The 19,551-nt window shown below is 47.6% G+C and overlaps 1 protein-coding gene and 1 long non-coding RNA gene across 2 annotated transcripts in view; one reads left to right on the top strand and one right to left on the bottom strand.

The window, feature by feature from the left end:
* The window catches only part of acoxl (acyl-CoA oxidase like), a 311,202-nt gene that overhangs the window by 51,419 nt on the left and 240,232 nt on the right, over positions 1-19,551 (bottom strand). The window lies entirely within an intron of this gene.
* On the top strand, positions 2,943-18,949 carry LOC116973716. The gene is made up of 3 exons (XR_004412114.1): positions 2,943-2,976; positions 11,781-11,786; positions 18,868-18,949. It is a non-coding gene; the product is annotated as an uncharacterized LOC116973716 (long non-coding RNA).

Raw genomic sequence — 19,551 nt, 5'->3', positions numbered from 1 at the left:
AGCGCAGGAGAAAAGTTAAGACATAGATTAGTGGGGAAAAATAAACTATCCTTTTCCACCAAGTCCCAATCTTTCTTCAAATTGTTGTTGAGAGCCATTTACGGGAAGAGTTTGGGTGAGTCACCGTTTGTTCACATCCCCCTCGTTGCCGGGAAGTGTTTTGTTTAGTTCCCGCTCCCAACCACGCAAATGAAGGTTCAATAAAACGTGGACAAACATCCTTTCATCCTTTGGGCCATCAAAGTGTTGTGCAGTGTGGCACAAAGTGAACCAGCAAAGAGCAATGTTCGTAGTTGGAAGCAGTATCCTGGTGAACCATCTCCAGGCCCTGTTCCCCAAGTGCAGAGTGTTTAATTATTCCATTGGAACAGGCCCTTCGGCCCATTATGTTGGTGAACACCATGCCAAGACCAACTCTTCTCTGCCTGCACATGATCCACATCCCACCATTCCCTGCATATCCACGTGCCTATCCAAAAGCCTCAAAAACACCAAAATTGCACGTTAAAAAAAGCTTGCTCCACACATCTGCTCTCTCCCTCCTCTCTGTCCCTTCTCTCTCCCCCTCTCTCTCTTCCCCCATTCTCTCTCACACCTCTCTCCCCCCTCTCTCTCTGTCTCTGCCCCCTCTCTCTCTCTGCCTCTCTCTCTACCCCTCCTCCCTCTCCAGACGCGCCTGCGAGTTGGGGGCTATGCGTGAGTGGATAGGGCGGGGATGGGGTAAAAGGAGCAAATGAATAATATTAATATAATATCAAGGGAGTGGTTAGTGTGTGTGGGTGTGACACCGCAGGCCACCCCCCACCGCCACTGCAACCGGGCATTGAGGGGACAAGACACAACGGGTCCCCCTTGGTCTAGTCTCAATAGACAATAGACAATAGGTGCAGGAGGAGGCCATTTGGCCCTTCGAGCCAGTACCGCCATTCAATGTGATCATGTGTGATCAACGCCAATCAGTACCCCGTTCCTGCCTTCTCCCCATATCCCCTGACTCCGCTATCTTTAAGAGCCCTATCTAGCTCTCTCTTGAAAGCATCCAGTGAACGGGCCTCCACCGCCCTCTGAGGCAGAGAATTCCACAGACTCACCACTCTCTGTGTGAAAAATTGTTTCCTCATCCCCGATCTAAATGGCTTACTCTTTATTCTTAAACTGTGGCCCCCGGTTCAGGACTCCCCCAACATCGGGAACATGTTTCCTGCCTCTGGTGTCTCCAAGCCCTTAATAATCTTATGTTTCAATGAGATGTCCTCTCATCCTTCTAAACTCTGGAGTGTACAAGCCCAGCCGCTCCATTCTCTCAGCATATGATATCCCGCCATCCCGGGAATTAATCTTGTGAACCTACGCTGCACTCCCTCAATAGCAAGAATGTCCTCCATCAAAGTTCGAGAACAAAACTGCACACAATACTCCAGGTGTGGTCTCACTAGGGCCCTATACAACTGCAGAAGGACCTCTTTGATCCTATACTCAAGTCCTCTTGTTATAAAGGCCAACATGCCATTCATTTTCTTCACTGCCTGCTGTACCTGCATGCTTACTTTCATAGACTGATGAACAAGGACCCCCAGATCCCGTTGTACTTCCCCTTTTCCCAACTTGACACCATTTAGATAGTGTTCAAGAAGGAACTGCAGATGCTGGAAATCGAAGGTACACAAAATTGCTGGAGAAACTCAGCGGGTGCAGCAGCATCTATGGAGCGAAGGAAATAGGCGAAGTTTCGGGCCGAAACCCTTCTTCAGACTGATGGGGGGTGGGGGGGAGAAGGAAGGAAAAGGGGAGGAGGAGGAGGAGCCCGAGCGGATGGGAGGAGACAGCTAGAGGGTTAAGGAAGGGGAGGAGACAGCAAGGGCTAGCAAAATTGGGAGAATTCAATGTTAATGCCATCCGGACGCAAGGTCCCCAGACGGAATATGAGGTGCTGTTCCTCCAATTTCCGCTGTTGCTCACTCTGGAAATGGAGGAGACCCAGGACAGAGAGGTCGGATTGGGAATGGGAGGGGGAGTTGAAGTGCTGAGCCATCGGGAGTTCAGGTAGGTTATTGCGGACTGAGCGGAGGTGTTCGGCGAAACGATCGCCCAACCTCCGCTTAGTCTCACCGATGTAAATCAGCTGACATCTAGAGCAGCGGATGCAGTAGATGAGGTTGGAGGAGATACAGGTGAACCTTTGTCGCACCTGGAACGACTGCTTGGGTCCTTGAATGGAGTCGAGGGGGGAGGTGAAGGGACAGGTGTTGCATTTCTTGCGGTTGCAACGGAAAGTGCCCGGGGAGGGGGTAGTGCGGGAGGGAAGGGAAGAATTGACAAGGGGGTTGCGGAGGGAGCGGTCTTTGCGGAAGGCAGAGATAGGGGGAGATGGGAAGATGTGGCGAGTGGTGGGGTCACGTTGGAGGTGGCGGAAATGGCGGAGGATTATGTGTTGTATTTGGCGGCTGGTGGGGTGAAAGGTGAGGACCAGAGGGACTCTGCCCTTGTTGCGAGTGCGGGGATGGGGAGAGAGAGCAGTGTTACGAAGCTCACACCAGGGTCTCATCCATACCCCGTAACACTGCTCTCTCTCCCCCATCCCCGCACTCGCAACAAGGGCAGAGTCCCTCTGGTCCTCACCTTTCACCCCACCAGCCGGCAAATACAACACATAATCCTCCGCCATTTCCGCCACCTCCAACGTGACCCCACCACTCGCCCATACCATCCCCTCAGTTGAAAAACCTTGGTACGTGAGACATTAATAACCCAAAACCTAGAAGCCAATATTGCAGTCTCAACTTCATTGATTCATTGACCTCATGAGTCAAATCAACATTTAATTAATACTTATACTGGCAATGAAACAACAACATTCCTACTTGCTGCAACTCTACAGGCCCATTGAGGCAACCACACAATTAACAATACAATAATCTAAAGTATAATAAATTAATAACCGGAGTATAGGTGACCTTAATAGTGCAAAACTGAAGTGTGGCGTGCAACCAGAGGCACAGCATATTGTAGATTATAGTTGGTGAGGTAATGATCTGTGTTCTGTCATGTTTAGACAACAGGTGCAGGAGTAGGCCATTCGGCCCTTCGAGCCTGCACCGACATTCAATGTGATCATGGCTGATCATCCCCAATCAGTACCCCGTTCCTGCCTTCTCCCCATATCCCCTATCTTTAAGAGCCCTATCTAGCTCTCTATTGAAAGCATCCAGAGAACTTGCCTCCCTCTGAGGCAGAGAGTTCCACAGACTCACAACTCTCTGTGAGAAACAGTCTTTCCTGGTCTCCGTTCTAAGTGATTAATGCAAGTCCAAATCTATCGCTATCTCAGGCGCGTGGCGAAATTCATTTAGCTGTTGGTGAAAGTCAAGGCCACGATTTATAATCAGGAGATGTTGGATTTATTCTGTGGCGTTGGACAGGCTGGTGGGGAAGGGGTGATTAACGAGCCTGGCGGATGTTGACTCGGGTCGAGTGTGGCCATTTGAAGTGTATCGATCTTTTGTGTCCGGCAGCTCACCCATTCACATGCGGAGAGCTGATTTACATCCAACCAATTTACACCTATTGGGGGCAGGAGGGGACATTTGCAGAAAAGGCAATATCATCACAAAAGCAATCAGAAAGGCAACCACCTTAAATGACTGGGTGTTATTTGGAACATTGACACTTGATAAGGATTAAAGAGGGAAGGCATTTTAAAACTGATTGATGCGATTGATGGGGATGATGGTGCTGCTTGCTCTGACAGCCACGATTCAAAATTGCCTCTAGTTCTTGCCTCCCCTCCCCCCCCCGTCCCATAGACAATATTAATGGCAAAACCCATGACTCAAATACCACAGCTAGTTTCTGCAGCTTGCTCTCCGTCTGATCTTATTTTTCTGTTCCTCGCCAAAGACCATCTCACAACCACCCAGTCTGAAGAAGGGTTTCGACACGAAACGCCACCCAATGCTGCCTGACCCACTGAGTTACTCCAGCACTCTGTGAAACGTCACCTATCCATGTTCTCCACAGATGCTGCCTGACCCGCTGAGTTACTCCAGCACTCTGTGTCTTCCCTTTCAAGAATCCAGGAAATCTAAACTAAGAACACAAGTGTCACCAGAGACCGCAGATGCTGGAATATTGAACAAGATTCAGAGATTCATGTTCATAATGCAGTTTACAGTAGAGACATAGACAATAGGTGCAGGAATAGGCCATTCGGCCCTTTGAGCCAGCACCGCCATTCAATATGATCATGGGCGAGTCCAGAACCAGGGGCCACAGTCTTAGAATAAAGGGGAGGCCATTTAAGACTGAGTTGAGAAAAAACCTTTTCACCCAGAGAGTAGTGAATTTGTGGAATTCTCTGCCACAGAGGGCAGTGGAGGCCAAGTCACTGGATGGATTTAAGAGAGAGTTAGATAGAGCTCTAGGGGTTAGTGGAATCAAGGGATATGGGGAGAAGGCAGGCACAGGTTATTGATTGGGGATGATCAGCCATGATCACAATGAATGGCGGTGCTGGCTCGAAGGGCCGAATGGCCTCCTCCTGCACCTATTTTCTATGTTTCTATGGCTGATCATATTGTTCCTGTTTTTTCCCCGATATCCCTCGATTCCTTTAGCCCTAAGAGCTGTACGATATTCTGTTGTGCTGCTGCAAGTAAGAATGTCATTGTTCTATCTGGGACACACGACAATAAAACTCTCTTGAAAGAAACTGCTGGAGGAACTGATATACAGTGCTATCATAAATATTTGCAATGCAGACTGTTAAAATCTAGAGCAAAACAAGCCGAGTCTATCCAGTCTTTCTTCATATGAAAGTGCTGGAGGAAGTCACCATGCCAGGTAGCAGCTGTGGAGGAATCATAGAATCATAGAATCATAGAATCATAGAAAGTAGGTGCGAGAGTAGACCACCAGGTCCGTCGAGCCCGCACCGCCATTCACTCATGGCTGAACACTAAACAGACACACTTACCCACAAACAGTAGACACAAGACACAGAACACAAGACACTACCCTCCCCTTTATACCGCTATCACCCCTCTCCACCCCAAGAACCGCGTGATCTCCTGGGGGAGGCAAAAAAACGGATAAAAACCCAGGTTCAATTTGGGAAAAAAATCCGGGAAATTCCTCTCCGACCCCAATCCAGGCGATCGACACTTGTCCAGGAGATCACTCAGGTCTACTATACTAACCATACCTAGGTCCATATCCCTGCCCTCTCCCCGTAGCCCCTTATCCCCTTGGCAGCTAAAAAACCATCTATTTTTGACTTAAATATATTTAACGTTTCTGCTTCCACTGCTCCCTGGGGCAGTGAATTCCACAAACTAACCACCCTCTGGGTGAAGAAGTTCTTCCTCATCTCAGTTTTAAAAGAGCCCCCCCTCACTCTGCAACTATGTCCCCTAGTTCTAGCCTCCCCGATCATTGGGAACATCCTCGGTGCATCCACCCGATCAAGGCCCCTTACGATCTTATACGTTTCAATGAGATCGCCTCTCATTCTTCTAAACTCCAAAGAGTAGAGTCCCAGCTTACTTAACCTTTCCTCATATGTCAATCCCCTCATTGCAGGAATTAATCTTGTAAACCTTCGCTGCACTGCCTCCAGGGCTAGTACATCCTTTCTTAAGTATGGACCCCAGAACTGTACACAGTATTCCAAATGTGGTCTCACTAATACCGTGTACAGCTGCAGCAAGACCTCCGTGTTTTTATACTCAATCCCCCTAGCAATAAAGGCCAAAACTCCATTGGCCTTCCTGATTGCTTGATGCACCTGCATACTGACTTTTAGTGATTCATGTACTAATACCCCTAGATCCCTTTGCGTTGCATTACAACGCAGCTCCTCCTCATTTAGAAAATAACTTGCCCTATCATTTTTTTCCCCAAAGTGAATGACTTCACATTTATTAGTATTAAATTTCATCTGCCAAGTTGTTGCCCACTCACCTAGCTTATCTATATCCTTTTGCAGACTCTTCCTATCCTCCTCATCCCCTACTTTCCCTCCCATTTTCGTATCGTCCGCAAATTTTGATATATTACACTTGGTTCCCTCCTCCAAATCATTTATATAAATTGTGAACAACTGGGGTCCCAGCACCGACCCTTGCGGAACCCCGCTAGTTACCGGTTGCCATCCCGAGTATGAACCATTTATCCCCACTCTCTGCTTCCTATTCGTTAGCCAATCCTCTACCCATGCTAATATATTACCCCCAATCCCACAATTTTTTATTTTTAGCAATAGTCTCTTATGTGGCACCTTGTCAAAAGCCTTTTGGAAGTCCAAGTATACCACATCCACCGGTTCCCCTTTATCCACTCGGGTTGCTACTTCCTCAAAGAATTCGAGCAGATTCGTTAAACACGATTTCCCCTTCACAAAACCATGCTGGTTCTGCCTGATGAAGTCATGTTTATCCAAGTGGCCCGTTAGTGATTCTTTAATAATTGTCTCCAACATTTTACCCACCACCGATGTTAGACCACCTTTCTTAAATATAGGTGTTACATTGGCCATTTTCCAATCCACTGGGACCGTTCCTGCCTCCAGGGAGTTTTGGAAAATTATCACCAATGCATCTACAATCCCCACTGCTATCTCCCTCAAGACCCTTGGATGTAATCCATCAGGCCCAGGGGATTTATCCTCCTTCAGTCTCATTAATTTCCCTAATACCACCTCCTTGGTGATCTTAATAGTATTTAGCTCCTCCATTCCTACCGCCTCCTGTTTATCCAGCGTTGGAATATTTTTTGTGTCTTCTATGGTGAAGACTGATACAAAATACTCGTTTAATGCCTTTGCCATTTCCATGTTCCCCACCAACAACTCTCCAGTCTCACCCTCCAATGGACCAACGTTCACCTTAGCCACCCTTTTTCTTCTTATATAGCTATAAAAACTCTTACTATTAGTTTTTATGTTGTTCGCTAAATTCCTTTCATAGCCTATTTTCCCCGTCTTAATTAATCTCTTAGTTACTTTTTGCTGACCTTTAAATGCTTCCCAATCCTCTGCCCTCCCACTACCTCTGGCTACCTTATATGCCCTTGCCTTCAGCCGAATACTATCCTTTATAGCTTTACTGAGCCATGGCTGACTGTTCTTACCCTTACCCCTTTTTTTCTTCATAGGAATAAATTTATCTTGAAGGTTATACAGTAGACCCTTAAACGTACACCACTGCTCATGTACCGTCTTATTCTTGAGTCTGCTATCCCAGTCAACTTTGATCAGCTCAGTCCTCATACCTTCATAATCCCCCTTATTTAGACTAAGCACCCTAGCCTGAGTTTCAACCTGCTCCCCTTCTATTTGAATATGGAATTCGACCATATTGTGGTCAATTGTTCCCAACGAGTCCCTAACTATGACATTTTTAATTAATCCTGCTTCATTACACAGGACCAGATCTAAGATTGCCTCCCCCCTTGTCGGAATACCTGTACATGGTCACCTTTTCTGGTCAGGGCCATTCTTCAGTCTGAGGAAACTTTTGTTTGTCCATTCCCTTCACAGATGCTGCCTGACCCATGATTTGAGTTCCAAAGCTGCCACAGCCAGACATAAAAACAGCTTTTATCCACGAGTAGTTGCTCTACTCAATAACCAAAAATCTGTAGCCTCCTTTTTCACTGGTATTTTATTTCATTCACATGTTTAATCGATAATGTTTTATTATTAATGTTTAACATTTTATGTGTCATTCGTAACTGTCACTGTACGTCATGTTGGCACTTGCGGGTGGAGCACCAAGGCAAATTCCTTGTATGTGAATACTTGGCCAATAAACTTATTCATTCATTCGAAAGAAGATGAGGATGACACAAAGCCTGACAAGTGACAAGGGGAGTTGAGTCAGGTAGAATCATGACATGTTATAGTTGCTTAGATAAGTACATGGCTGAAAGGTTTAGAGGGATAAGGTTCAGGAGCAGGCAAGTGAAACCAGATAAGTTTGGCAACGTGCTCAGGAAGGATGAGTTGGGCCGAAAGGCCTGTTACATGTGTAGTTTAGTTTATTGTCACGTGTATCGAGGTACAGTGAAAAGCTTTTGTTAGGTGCTAACCAGTCAGCGGAAAAACAATACAGTGCATTCAGAAACCCCTTCACTTTTTCCACATTTTGTTACGTTACAGCCTTATGTTAAAATGGATTAAATTATTTTTATTTTTAAACCTTCAATCTACACACAATACCCCACAATCAAAAATCAAAAACAGGTGTTTAGTAATTTTTGCAAAATAATTAAAAAGAAATAACTTGAGTAGGTTCACCAGACTGATTCCTGGGATGTCAGGACTTTCATATGAAGAAAGACTGGATAGACTCAGCTTGTACTCGCTAGAATTTAGAAGATTGAGGGGGGGATCTTATAGAAACTTACAAAATTCTTAAGGGGTTGGACAGGCTAGATGCAGGAAGATTGTTCCCGATGTTGGGGAAGTCCAGAACAAGGGGTCAGTTTAAGGATAAGGGGGAAATCTTTTAGGACCGAGATGAGAAAAACATTTTTCACACAGAGAGTGGTGAATCTCTGGAATTCTCTGCCACAGAAGGTAGTTGAGGCCAGTTCATTGGCTATATTTAAGAGGGAGTTAGATGTGGCCCTTGTGGCTAAAGAGGTCAAGGGGTATGGAGAGAAGGCAGGTACAGGATACTGAGTTGGATGATCAGCCATGATCATATTGAATGGCGGTGCAGGCTCGAAGGGCCGAATGGCCTACTCCTGCACCTAATTTCTATGTTTCTAACTGAAATATCACATTTACATAAGTATTCAGACCCTTTACTCAGTACTTTGTTGAGGCACCTTTGTCAGCGTTTATAGCCTCAAGTCTTCTTGGGTATGATGCTACAAGCTTGGCACACCTGTATTTGGGTAATTTCTCCCATTCTTCTCTACAGGTCCTCTCAAGCTCTGTCAGGTTGGATGGGAGCATCGATGCACAGCTATTTTCAGGTCCCTCCAGAGGTGTTCGATCGGGTTCAAGTCCGGGCTCTGGTTGGGCCACTTACGGACATTCACAGACTTGTCACAAAGCCACTCCTGCGTTGTCTTGGCTGTGTGCTTAGGGTTGTTGTCCTGTTGGAAGGTGAACCTCCGCCCCAGTCTGAGGTCTAGACATCTGGAGCAGGTTTTCATCAAGGATCTCTCTGTACTTTGCTCCATTCATCCTTCCCTCAATCCTGACTAGTCTCCCAGTTCCTGCCACTGAAAAACATCCCCACAGCATGATGCTGCCACCACCATGCTTCACCATAGGTATGGTATTGGCCAGGTGATGAGCGGTGCCTGGTTTCCTCCAGACGTGACGCTTGGCATTCAGGCTAAAGAGTTCAATCTTGGTTTCATCAGGCCAGGCAATCTTGTTTCTCATGGTCTGAAAGTCCTTTAGGTGCCTTTTGGCAAACTCCAAGTGGGCTGTCATGTGCCTTTTACTGAGGAGTGGCTTCCGTCTGGCCACTCTACAATAAAGGCCTGATTGGTGGAGTACTGCAGATATAGCTGTCCTTCTGGAAGGTTCTCCTATCTCCACAGAGGAACTCTGGAGCTCAGTCTGAGTGACCATCGGGTTCTTGGTCACCTCCCTGACCAAGGCCCTTCTACCCCGATTGCTCAGTTTGGCCGGGCGGCAAGATCTATGAAGAGTCCTGATGGTTCCAAAGTTCTTCCATTTAAGAATGACGGAGGCCACTGTGCTCTTCAGGACCTGCAATGCTGCAGGACCCGAAGGTATCATAGGGTGTAAGTGTTTATACCCTTTCCCCAGATCTGTGTCTCAACACAATCCTGTCTCGGAGGTCTCCGGACAATTCCTTCGTCTTCATGGCTTGTTTTTTGCTCTGACACGCACTGTCAACTGTGGGACCTTATATAGACAGGTGTGTGCCTTTCCAAATCATGTCCAATCAATTTAATTAACACTGGTGGACTCCAATCAAGTTGTAGAAACATCTCAAGGAAATTCAATGGAAACAGGATGAACCTCAGTTCAATTTTGAGTGTCATAGCAAAGGGTCTGAATACCTGAATTACTTTGCAAAAATTTCTAAACACCTGTTTTAACTTCTTCATTCTGGGGTATTGTGTGTAGATTGATGATAAAAAAAAATGAATTTAATCCATTTTAATATAAGGCTGTAACGTAACAAATTGTGGAAAATGTGAAGGGGTCTGAATACTTTCTGAATGCACTGAACATGATTACAATCGAGTCATTTACAGTGTATAGATACAGGATAAGGGTATAACGTTGAGCGCAAGATAAACATAGAAACATAGACAATAGGTGCAGGAGGAGGCCATTCGGCCCTTCGAGCCAGCACCGCCATTCATTGTGATCATGGCTGATCGTCCCCAATCAATAACCCGTGCCTGCCTTCTCCCCATATCCCTTGACTCCACTAGCCCCTACAGCTCTATCTAACTCTCTCTTAAATCCATCCAGTGATTTGGCCTCCACTGCCCTCTGTGGCAGGGAATTCCACAAATTCACAACTCTCTGGGTGAAAAAGTGTTTTCTCACTTTTATGATGGCCTCCATCATAAATGGCCTCCCCTTTATTCTAAGACTGTGGCCCCTGGTTCTGGACTCGCCCAACATTGGGAAAAATTTTCCTGCATCTAGCTTGTCCAGTCCTTTTATAATTTTATATGATTACCCCTCATCCTTCTAAACTCCAGTGAATACAAGCCTAGTCTTTTCACTCCAGTGAATACAAGCCTAGTCTTTTGGCGGTAAAGCCAGCAAAGTCCGATCAAGGATAGTCCAAGGGCCTCCATAGAGGTAGATAGTAGTTCAGCAATGCTCTCTGGTTGTGGTAGGATGATTCAGTTGCCTGATAACAGCTGGGAAGAAACTGTCCCTGAATCTGGAGCGTTTTCACATGCTGTTTAGTTTTGTCTAGTTTTCTTTATTTATTAACTATTTATTAATTAGGTTTGCCGGAGTCTCAGTGTCTACAGAAGGGTCCTGACCCGAAACGGCACCTATCAATTCCTTCCCTCCACAGATGCTTCCTGACTCACTGAGTCCCTTCACCACTTTGTGGTCCAAGTAAGATTCCAGCATCCTATTTATTAATTTACTTATGCAACCAGCAACAAAGGCAGCGTCCATTACAAACTGCAGAAGCCCATTCTGTTGGACGCTATAAATCAATTAAAAAAACGCAAGAATTCAGGTCCTAATCAGAACATAAGAACAGAAAAGTTTAAGAAGGAACTGCTGATGCTGGAAAAGTCAAAGGTAGACAAAAATGCTGGAGAAACTCAGCGGGTGAAGCAGCATCTATGGAGCGAAGGAACAGGTGATCACCTATTTCCTTCGCTCCATAGATGCTGCTGCACCCGCTGAGTTTCTCCAGCATTTTTGTCTACCTTCGATTTTCCAGCATCTGCAGTTCTTTCTGAAACACTTTGTGAAATAGGCCTGTTAAGCTGCAGCAGGTAAGAATGTCACCGTTCTGTTGCTGGTAAATAAGGCAATTATACACTCCTGGCTCTTGAATTTAATGTGTGGGAAGGAACTTCAGATGCTGGTTTAAACCGAAGATGAGTCACTCCAGCGTTTTATGTTTATCTTCTTGAAATCTAATGTTAGGGATTTGCTATTATTTTACTGGAGTTGATAACATTTCTGAGCCCATTTCAATCGGGGACAATAGTGGGACTAAGAAGTGGTTTTGCATTCTTTTGCTTTGCAGCTCCGCATATTCAGTAGGTTACACCTCCCGGGGAGGTGCATGCAAATCAAGAAGCCCGAGGTTTGAAGACTAGACAGATTTACAGTAAACGTCATCCTCTCACAAGGTGTGAAGCTGTCTTCCAAATGTTCTGTAGCTGAGTGAATATAATAATAATAATTTTATTTATGGGCGCCTTTGAAGAGTCTCAAGGACACCTTACAAAAATTGAGCAGGTAGAGGAAAAACATGTAAGGGGAATGAAATAAATAGTAGAGACATGACTAGTACACAAAGTAAAGACAGAATTCAATACAAAACACAATATGAGGCAATTAATGCACAGATGAAAAGGGAGGGGGACGTGGGGCTAAGGATAGGCAGAGGTGAAGAGATGGGTCTTGAGGCGGGACTGGAAGATGGTGAGGGACACGGAATTGCGGATCTGTTGGGGGAGGGAGTTCCAGAGCCTGGGAGCTGCCCTGGAGAAGGCTCTGTCCCCAAAACTGCGGAGGTTGGACTTGTGGATGGAGAGGAGACCGGCTGATGTGGATCTGAGGGACCGTGAGGGTTGGTAGGGGGAGAGGAGGTCAATGAGATATGGGGGGGCCAGATGGTGGAGGGCTTTGTAGGTGAGGATCAGGATTTTGTAGGTGATCCGGTGGGAGATGGGAAGCCAGTGAAGTTGTTTGAGGACTGGAGTGATGTGATGCCAGGATTTGGTATGGGTGATGAGTCGGGCGGCTGCGTTCTGGACCAGTTGGAGTCGGTTGATGTAGGTGGAGCTGATGCCAAGGAGAAGTGAGTTGCAATAGTCCAGTCGGGAGGAGATGAAGGCATGGATGAGTCTTTCAGCAGCGGGCGGTGTGAGAGAGGGTCTGAGTTTGGCGATGTTGCGGAGATGAAAGAAGGAGGTTTTAATGACATGGCGGATGTGAGGCTCAAGGGAGAGGGTGGAATCAAAGATCACGCCAAGGTTGCGGGCCTGGGGAGATGGGGAGACAGTGGTGCCGTCGATGGTGAGAGTGGGGTTATTGATTTTGCTGAGTGTGGCTTTGGAGCCTATGAGGAGGAATTCTGTCTTATCGCTGTTGAGTTTGAGGAAGTTATGTTGCATCCAGGTTTTTATAGCTGACAAACAGGAGTTGATATGGGAGAGGGGGGGGTTGTGGGGGGATTTGGTGCCAAGGTAAATCTGGGTGTCATCAGCGTAACAGTGGAAGTCCAGGTTGAAGTGGCGGAGTATCTGACCAAGGGGGAGGATGTAGATGATGAAGAGGAGGGGGCCGAGTACGGAGCCTTGGGGAACGCCTTGAGTGACTGTGGCTGTAGCAGAGGTGTGGTTGTGGAGAGAGATGAAGTGGGATCTGTTGGAAAGGTAGGAACGGAGCCAGCTGAGTGCAGAGCCTTCAATGCCGAGGTCTTTGAGTCTGGTGAGCAGGATGTTATGGTTCACTGTATCGAAGGCTGCGCTCAGGTCGAGGAGGATGAGGATGTTGAGGGAACCAGTGTCAGCAGAGGTGAGGAGGTCGTTGAGGACTTTGAGGAGAGCAGTTTCTGTGCTATGGAGGGGGCGAAAGCCAGATTGGAGGGGTTCAAGTAGGTTATACGCAAGGAGGTGGGAATGAAGTTGCGACGCAACGATACGCTCCAGGGTTTTTGAAAGAAAGGGGAGGTTTGAGATTGGGCGGTAGTTAATGAGAGAGGAGGGATCAAGACCAGGTTTCTTTAAGATTGGTGTAACAGCAGCAGTTTTGAAAGCGGAGGGGACAATTCCTTGGGACAATGAGGAGTTGAAGAGATTAGTGAGGTAGGGGCAGAGAACGGGGAGGCAGGACTTCAACAGGGGAGTGGGGAGAGGGTCGAGGGAGCAGGTAGTGGGTTTGGAAGAGCTGATGAGTTTGGAGATTTCAATAGGGGTGACCAGGTCAAACTGGGAGAGGAAGCAGTGTGGAGGAGGGGTAAGGAGGTCAGTGGAGATGTTGAAAGGAGGGGCCTTGGTAGGTGGTGGAGTAGATGCTGGGGAGTCGGGCACAGGGGATAAAGATTGATAGATGGTGCTGATTTTATCAGCGAAAAAGTGGAGGAATGAGTTGCAGAGAACCGGAGTAGAGGTAGGGAGAGTGTTGGCTCGAGGCTTGAGGAGGTTGCCCACTGTGGAGAAGAGGGTTCTGTGGTTTAGGCAGGGATCGGTGAATATGGAGGAGAGGTAGGCAGATTATCGGGGACAATAGCGGGACTAAGAATTCTTTTGCTTTGCAGCTCCGCATATTCAGTAGGTTACACCTCCCGGAGAGGTGCATGCAAATCAAGAAGCACAAGGTTTGAAGTCTAGGCAGATTTACAGTAAACGTAATCCTCTCACAAGGTGTGAAGTTGTCTTCCAAATGTTCTGTAGCTGAGTGAATATAATAATAATAATTTTATTTATGGGCGCCTTTCAAGAGTCTCAAGGACACCTTACAAAAATTTAGCAGGTAGAGGAAAAACATGTAAGGGGAATGAAATAAATAGTAGAGACATGACTAGTACACAAAGTAAAGACAGAATTCAATACAAAACACAATATGAGGCAATTAATGCACAGATGAAAAGGGACGGGGACGTGAGGCTAAGGATAGGCAGAGGTGAAGAGATGGGTCTTGAGGTGGGACTGGAAGATGGTGAGGGACACGGAATTGCGGATCAGTTGGGGGAGGGAGTTCCAGAGCCTGGGAGCTGCCCTGGAGAAGGCTCTGTCCCCAAGACTGCGGAGGTTGGACTTGTGGATGGAGAGGAGACCGGCTGATGTGGATCTGAGGGACCGTGAGGGTTGGTAGGGGGAGAGGAGGTCAGTGAGATATGGGGGGGCCAGATGGTGGAGGGCTTTGTAGGTGAGGATCAGGATTTTGTAGGTGATCCGGTGGGAGATGGGAAGCCAGTGAAGTTGTTTGAGGACTGGAGTGATGTGATGCCAGGATTTGGTGTGGGTGATGAGTCGGGCGGCTGCGTTCTGGACCAGTTGGAGTCGGTTGATGTAGGTGGAGCTGATGCCAAGGAGAAGTGAGTTGCAGTAGTCCAGTCGGGAGGAGGTGAAGGCATGGATGAGTCTGAATGGGGTGGGCAGACGATTCACCGGCCCGACTCAGCTGAACATGTTTGTTCACCAATGTTTGTTGTCATCGTAAGGGCCTGTCCCACGTGGGCGTCATTTGCGTGTCATTTACGCGACAGGCCAGTAGTGACTGATGCGCGACTGTTGCGCGCGAATTGCGCGTCATCGTGCGTCAGCACGGCCGTCTGGTGTGCGTGACGTCGTTAGACTACCCTGCTTCCCTATTCTGCACCATGGCCATCATGGAAGAACTACAGATTTTATTACTACAGCAACAACAGAGGCTTGTGTTAGCAGCGGCCCCCATACTTACAGATCAGCCAGGCAGGAGTACAACAAGAAAGGCTAGCAAGAAACCCAGGAAGAGGTCTGTGTGGACGAGGTTAGAGGTTACATGACGCGTAAAAGGCGGGCCGACTGCGTATGGGCGGCGCGCGGCATCGCATGTTTACGGATGCTGACGCACGGTGACGTCACCATTCAGATTCAGATTCAGATTCAGAAAACTTTATTGTCTGTCGCAACAGAAAATCCTCTTTGACGCGGCTCCACATACAAACATACGGGAGCAACGCGCCGCGAGTCGCTCACAGAGTAGCGCCCCGCCCCTTGGGTTGTCAGCAGCGATACAATAATAAAGAACACACAAAATGCAACACAAACATCCACCACAGCATTCATCACTGTGGTGGAAGGCACAAAAATTTGGCCAGTCCTCCTCCACTTCCCCCCGGTGGACAGGACCAGAGTCCAGAGTCAGTCCAGGATCGGCTCTTCCTCACCGGAGACCGCGGCTTTAAGTTGTTGTAGGCCGCAGGCCGGCGGTCAAGATTTAAAGTCCCCGCCGCAGCCAGAAGCACCGTAGACTGCAGGGCCGGCGGTCGAAGCTCCCCTCCAGGGGTGATGGTAAGTCCATGCCGGCCCCGTGGTAGAAGTTGGCCGCGTGCCGGCGGTGGAAGCTTTTTCTTCCCACGGGTCCCCCACGAGGGATCCCGGGCTGTAGACGCCGCACCAGCTGGAGCTCTGCAGACCGCGGCTTCAGGCTGCGGCTTCAGGCTGCCGGCTGCCCCAGGCCAGCGAAACGGAGCGCTCCCCTCCAGCGAGGGCTCACCCGCTCCACATCGAGAGTCCATGCTGCGCCCGCCGCTGAAGCCCCGGGCACGTCTCCGGGAAAGGCCGCGCCGATCCTTGATGTTAGGCCACGGGGGAGGCGACCTGGAAAAAGTCGCCTCTCCATGGAGGAGGCGACCGAAGCGGTTTCCCCCTCACCCCCCCACACCACCCCCCACACAAAACACACCGAGAAACACAAAATACATACTCTAAAACACACTAAAAATAAGAAAAATTTGAAAAAAACTGACGCGCTGCTGACAAGGCAGCCGCCAGAGCAGCGCCCCCTAACTCCACATACATGCCAGATACACGTGTGACGTCGGGACGTCAGCCGTGGCGTGTAAGCGATATGTCATGCAGGTTACACTATGAAATACTGGAATGTGCGGTTGCGAATACCGCGGGGCCTCTACATACATGCGGATTCCACGCCTCACCATAACGCGACCCCCCACGCGTCGGCCTAATTTGAGGGCAAATGATGCCCAAGTGGGACAGGCCCTTTAAGACTGTGACCATGATAATCCCAGCCCCAAGGACTTGTGCGGAGAAACTCTGATGATCACTCTTCCACATGGCATATGAAAGTTCAGCCATTTAAAAGAATAGTCAAGTCAAGTTTATTTGTCACATACAACATAACAAGATGTGCAGTGAAATGAAAGTGGCAATGCCTGCGGATTGTGTAAAATGACAGAACAGAACAGAACCAGTATTTACATTTTATAAAAATAAAAAGACACAACACAACAGTAAATGAGTCCCCGGTGAGATAAGAGTTTACAGTCCTGACGGCCTGTGGGAAGAAACTCCGTCTCATCCTCTCTGTTCTCACCGCGTGACAGTGGAGGCGTTTGCCTGACCGTAGCAGCTGGAACAGTCCGTTGCTGGGGGGGTAGGGGTCCCCCATAATGTTGCTGGCTCTGGATCTGCACCTCCTGGTGTATAGGTCCTGCAGGGGGGCGAGTGTAGTTCCCATGGTGCGTTCGGCCGAACGCACTACTCTCTGCAGAGCCTTCTTGTCCTAGGCAGAGCAGTTCCCAAACCAAATGGTGATATTTCCGGACAAGATGCTTTCCACAGCCGCTGAGTAGAAGCACTGGAGGATTCTCAGAGAGACTCTGAATTTCCTCAGTTGCCTGAGGTGGTAAAGGCTCTGCCTTGCCTTACTCACCAGTGCTGCAGCGTGTGTTGTCCATGTCATATCCATAGACAGGATTAAGACTGGTAAACAGAGGTGGAGAGGGAAAGATTGCTATGGGAATGAGATTTAGAATCTTGCACAAAAGACACAAAGAGGATGTGAGAAGAGAATACAGAAATTGGAGGTGCAAACGGGGCTGGCTGGTGCAAGATTCTCAAAATATTAAACAGCAAGTTGAATCGGTAGTAAAGAAGGGAAACGCAATGTTAACATTTATTTCAAGAGGGCTTGTATACAAAAACAGGGATGTAATGCTGAGGTTCTATAATAGACAATAGACAATAGGTGCAGGAGTAGGCCATTCGGCCCTTCGAGCCAGCACCGCCATTCTATGTGATCATGGCTGATCATCCCCAATCAGTACCCCGTTCCTGCCTTCTCCCCATATCCCCTGACTCCGCTATCTTTAAGAGCTCTATCTAAGGCGCTGGTCAGGCCGCATTTGGAGCATTGTGAGCAATTTTGGTCACCATATCTGAGGAAGGATGTGCTGGCTCTGGAGAGGGTCCAGAGGAGGTTAAAAGCCCTGTCCCACGGTACGAGTTCAATCCAAGAGTTCTCCCGAGTTTGCCCTGATTCGAACTCGGAGATTTACGGTAATGGCCGCTCGTCGGTACTCGGGGCTCTCGTGGACATTTTACAACATGTTGAAAAATCTTCACGAGTCTTCCCGAGCTTACCTGCCGTTAGCGAGTCTTCCCGAGTACCTGCCGTTAGCGTTACGAGCCGCTAAGAGACGTCCCCGAGCTTCGACGTACCCGCTACGTCCATTCTCCGTACTTACCACGAGTTTGATTTTTTTTAAACACTGGAGAGCTCTTGGAATGAACTCGTACCGTGGGACAGGGCTTTTACAAGAATGATCCCAGGAAAGTGGGTTAACATATGATGAGCGTTTGTCGGCACTGGGCCTGTACTCTCTGAAGTTTAGAAAGATATGGAGGGACCTCATTGAAACTTATCGAATAGTGAAAGGCTTGAATAGAGTGGATATGGAGAAGATGTTTCCACTAGTGGGAGAGTTTTGTTTTGTTTTGTTTTCTTCACATTTATTATCTTGTTTACAGTGTTCAATGTTTACATATTGTGTTGTGCTGCTGCAAGTAGGAATTTCATTGTTCTATCTAGGACACATGACAATAAAACACTCTTGACTAGACGTCAGCCTCAGAATTAAAGGATGTTCCTTTAGGAAGGAGATGAGAAGGAATTTCTATAGTCAGAGGGTGGTGAATCTGTGGAATTATTTGCCACAGACGGCTCTGGAGGCCATTTTAAAGCAGAGATACATAGATTCTTGATTAATACGGGTGTCAGGGGTTATGGGGAGAAGGCAGGAGAATGGGGTTAGGAGGGAGTGATAGATCAGCCATGATTGAATGGCGGAGTAGATGTGATGGGCCGAATGGCCTAATTCTGGTCCTATCACAAGAGTCAGGAGTTTTGTCATGTGTACTGGCACCTGAACAATGAAATTCTTACTTGCAGACACAAGGAACTGCAGATGCTGGAATGTTGAACAAAACACAAAGTGCTGGAGTAACTCAGCGGGTCAGGCCACATCTGTGAAGGGAATGGACAGGCACCAGTTTGGGTTGGGACCTATCTTTAGACCCTTATTTGCTGCAGATTTATGGGCACATTAATGCTACAACACAATAAATAAAGTACAGTACATAAAGATACAGTAACCTAGAACTCAATAAATTAACAGCTATACTAGATAACCAGACCATAATAGTCTGTAGTGCAACTAAAGACACGGTCTGTAGAAGATCACAGTTGCTGAGGTCAGTGTTGTGCAGTGTTCAAGAGCCTGATGGTTGCTGGGAAGAAGCTGTTCTTGAACCTGGAGGTCACGGTTTTCAGGCTCCTGTACCTTCTTCCCGATGGTAGCAGCGAGATGAGAGCGTGGCCAGGGTGGTGTGGGTCTCTGATGATGCTGGCTGCCTTTTTGAGACAGCGCTTTCTGTAGATCCCTTCGATGGTGGGGAGGACAGTACCTGTGATGGAGTGGCCATTGAGCTGTGCCCTACTGTTTAAGGACACAATGACGTGACCTAGACCAAGATTGTGTCGGGCACAATCTTACCTCAGATGTGTCTGGATATGACAAAGGCGCCAATGTACCTAAATTGTGAAATGATGCAAATAGACTGTGTTCCCTGAGGGCAACCTGCCAGATTATTTTTATAAAATGAGGAATTTGGTAATTGCGTGCATTGTTCAAGCAGTTTCTATTTGAATTTATTCGTCACCTCCTACAGAAAACATATTCCCAGGTCAAGAAAGAACTGCAGATTCTGGGAAAATCGAAGGTAGACAAAAATGCTGGAGAAACTCAGCGGGTGAGGCAGCATCCGCTGAGGAAACATTTTTTCACACGGAGAGTTGTGAGTCTGTGGAATTCTCTGCCTCAGAGGGCAGTGGAG

This window comes from Amblyraja radiata, chromosome 5 (genome assembly GCF_010909765.2).
Source record: "Amblyraja radiata isolate CabotCenter1 chromosome 5, sAmbRad1.1.pri, whole genome shotgun sequence".
Taxonomy (NCBI): domain Eukaryota; kingdom Metazoa; phylum Chordata; class Chondrichthyes; order Rajiformes; family Rajidae; genus Amblyraja; species Amblyraja radiata.
This window is presented reverse-complemented; position numbering and strand designations above follow the sequence as displayed.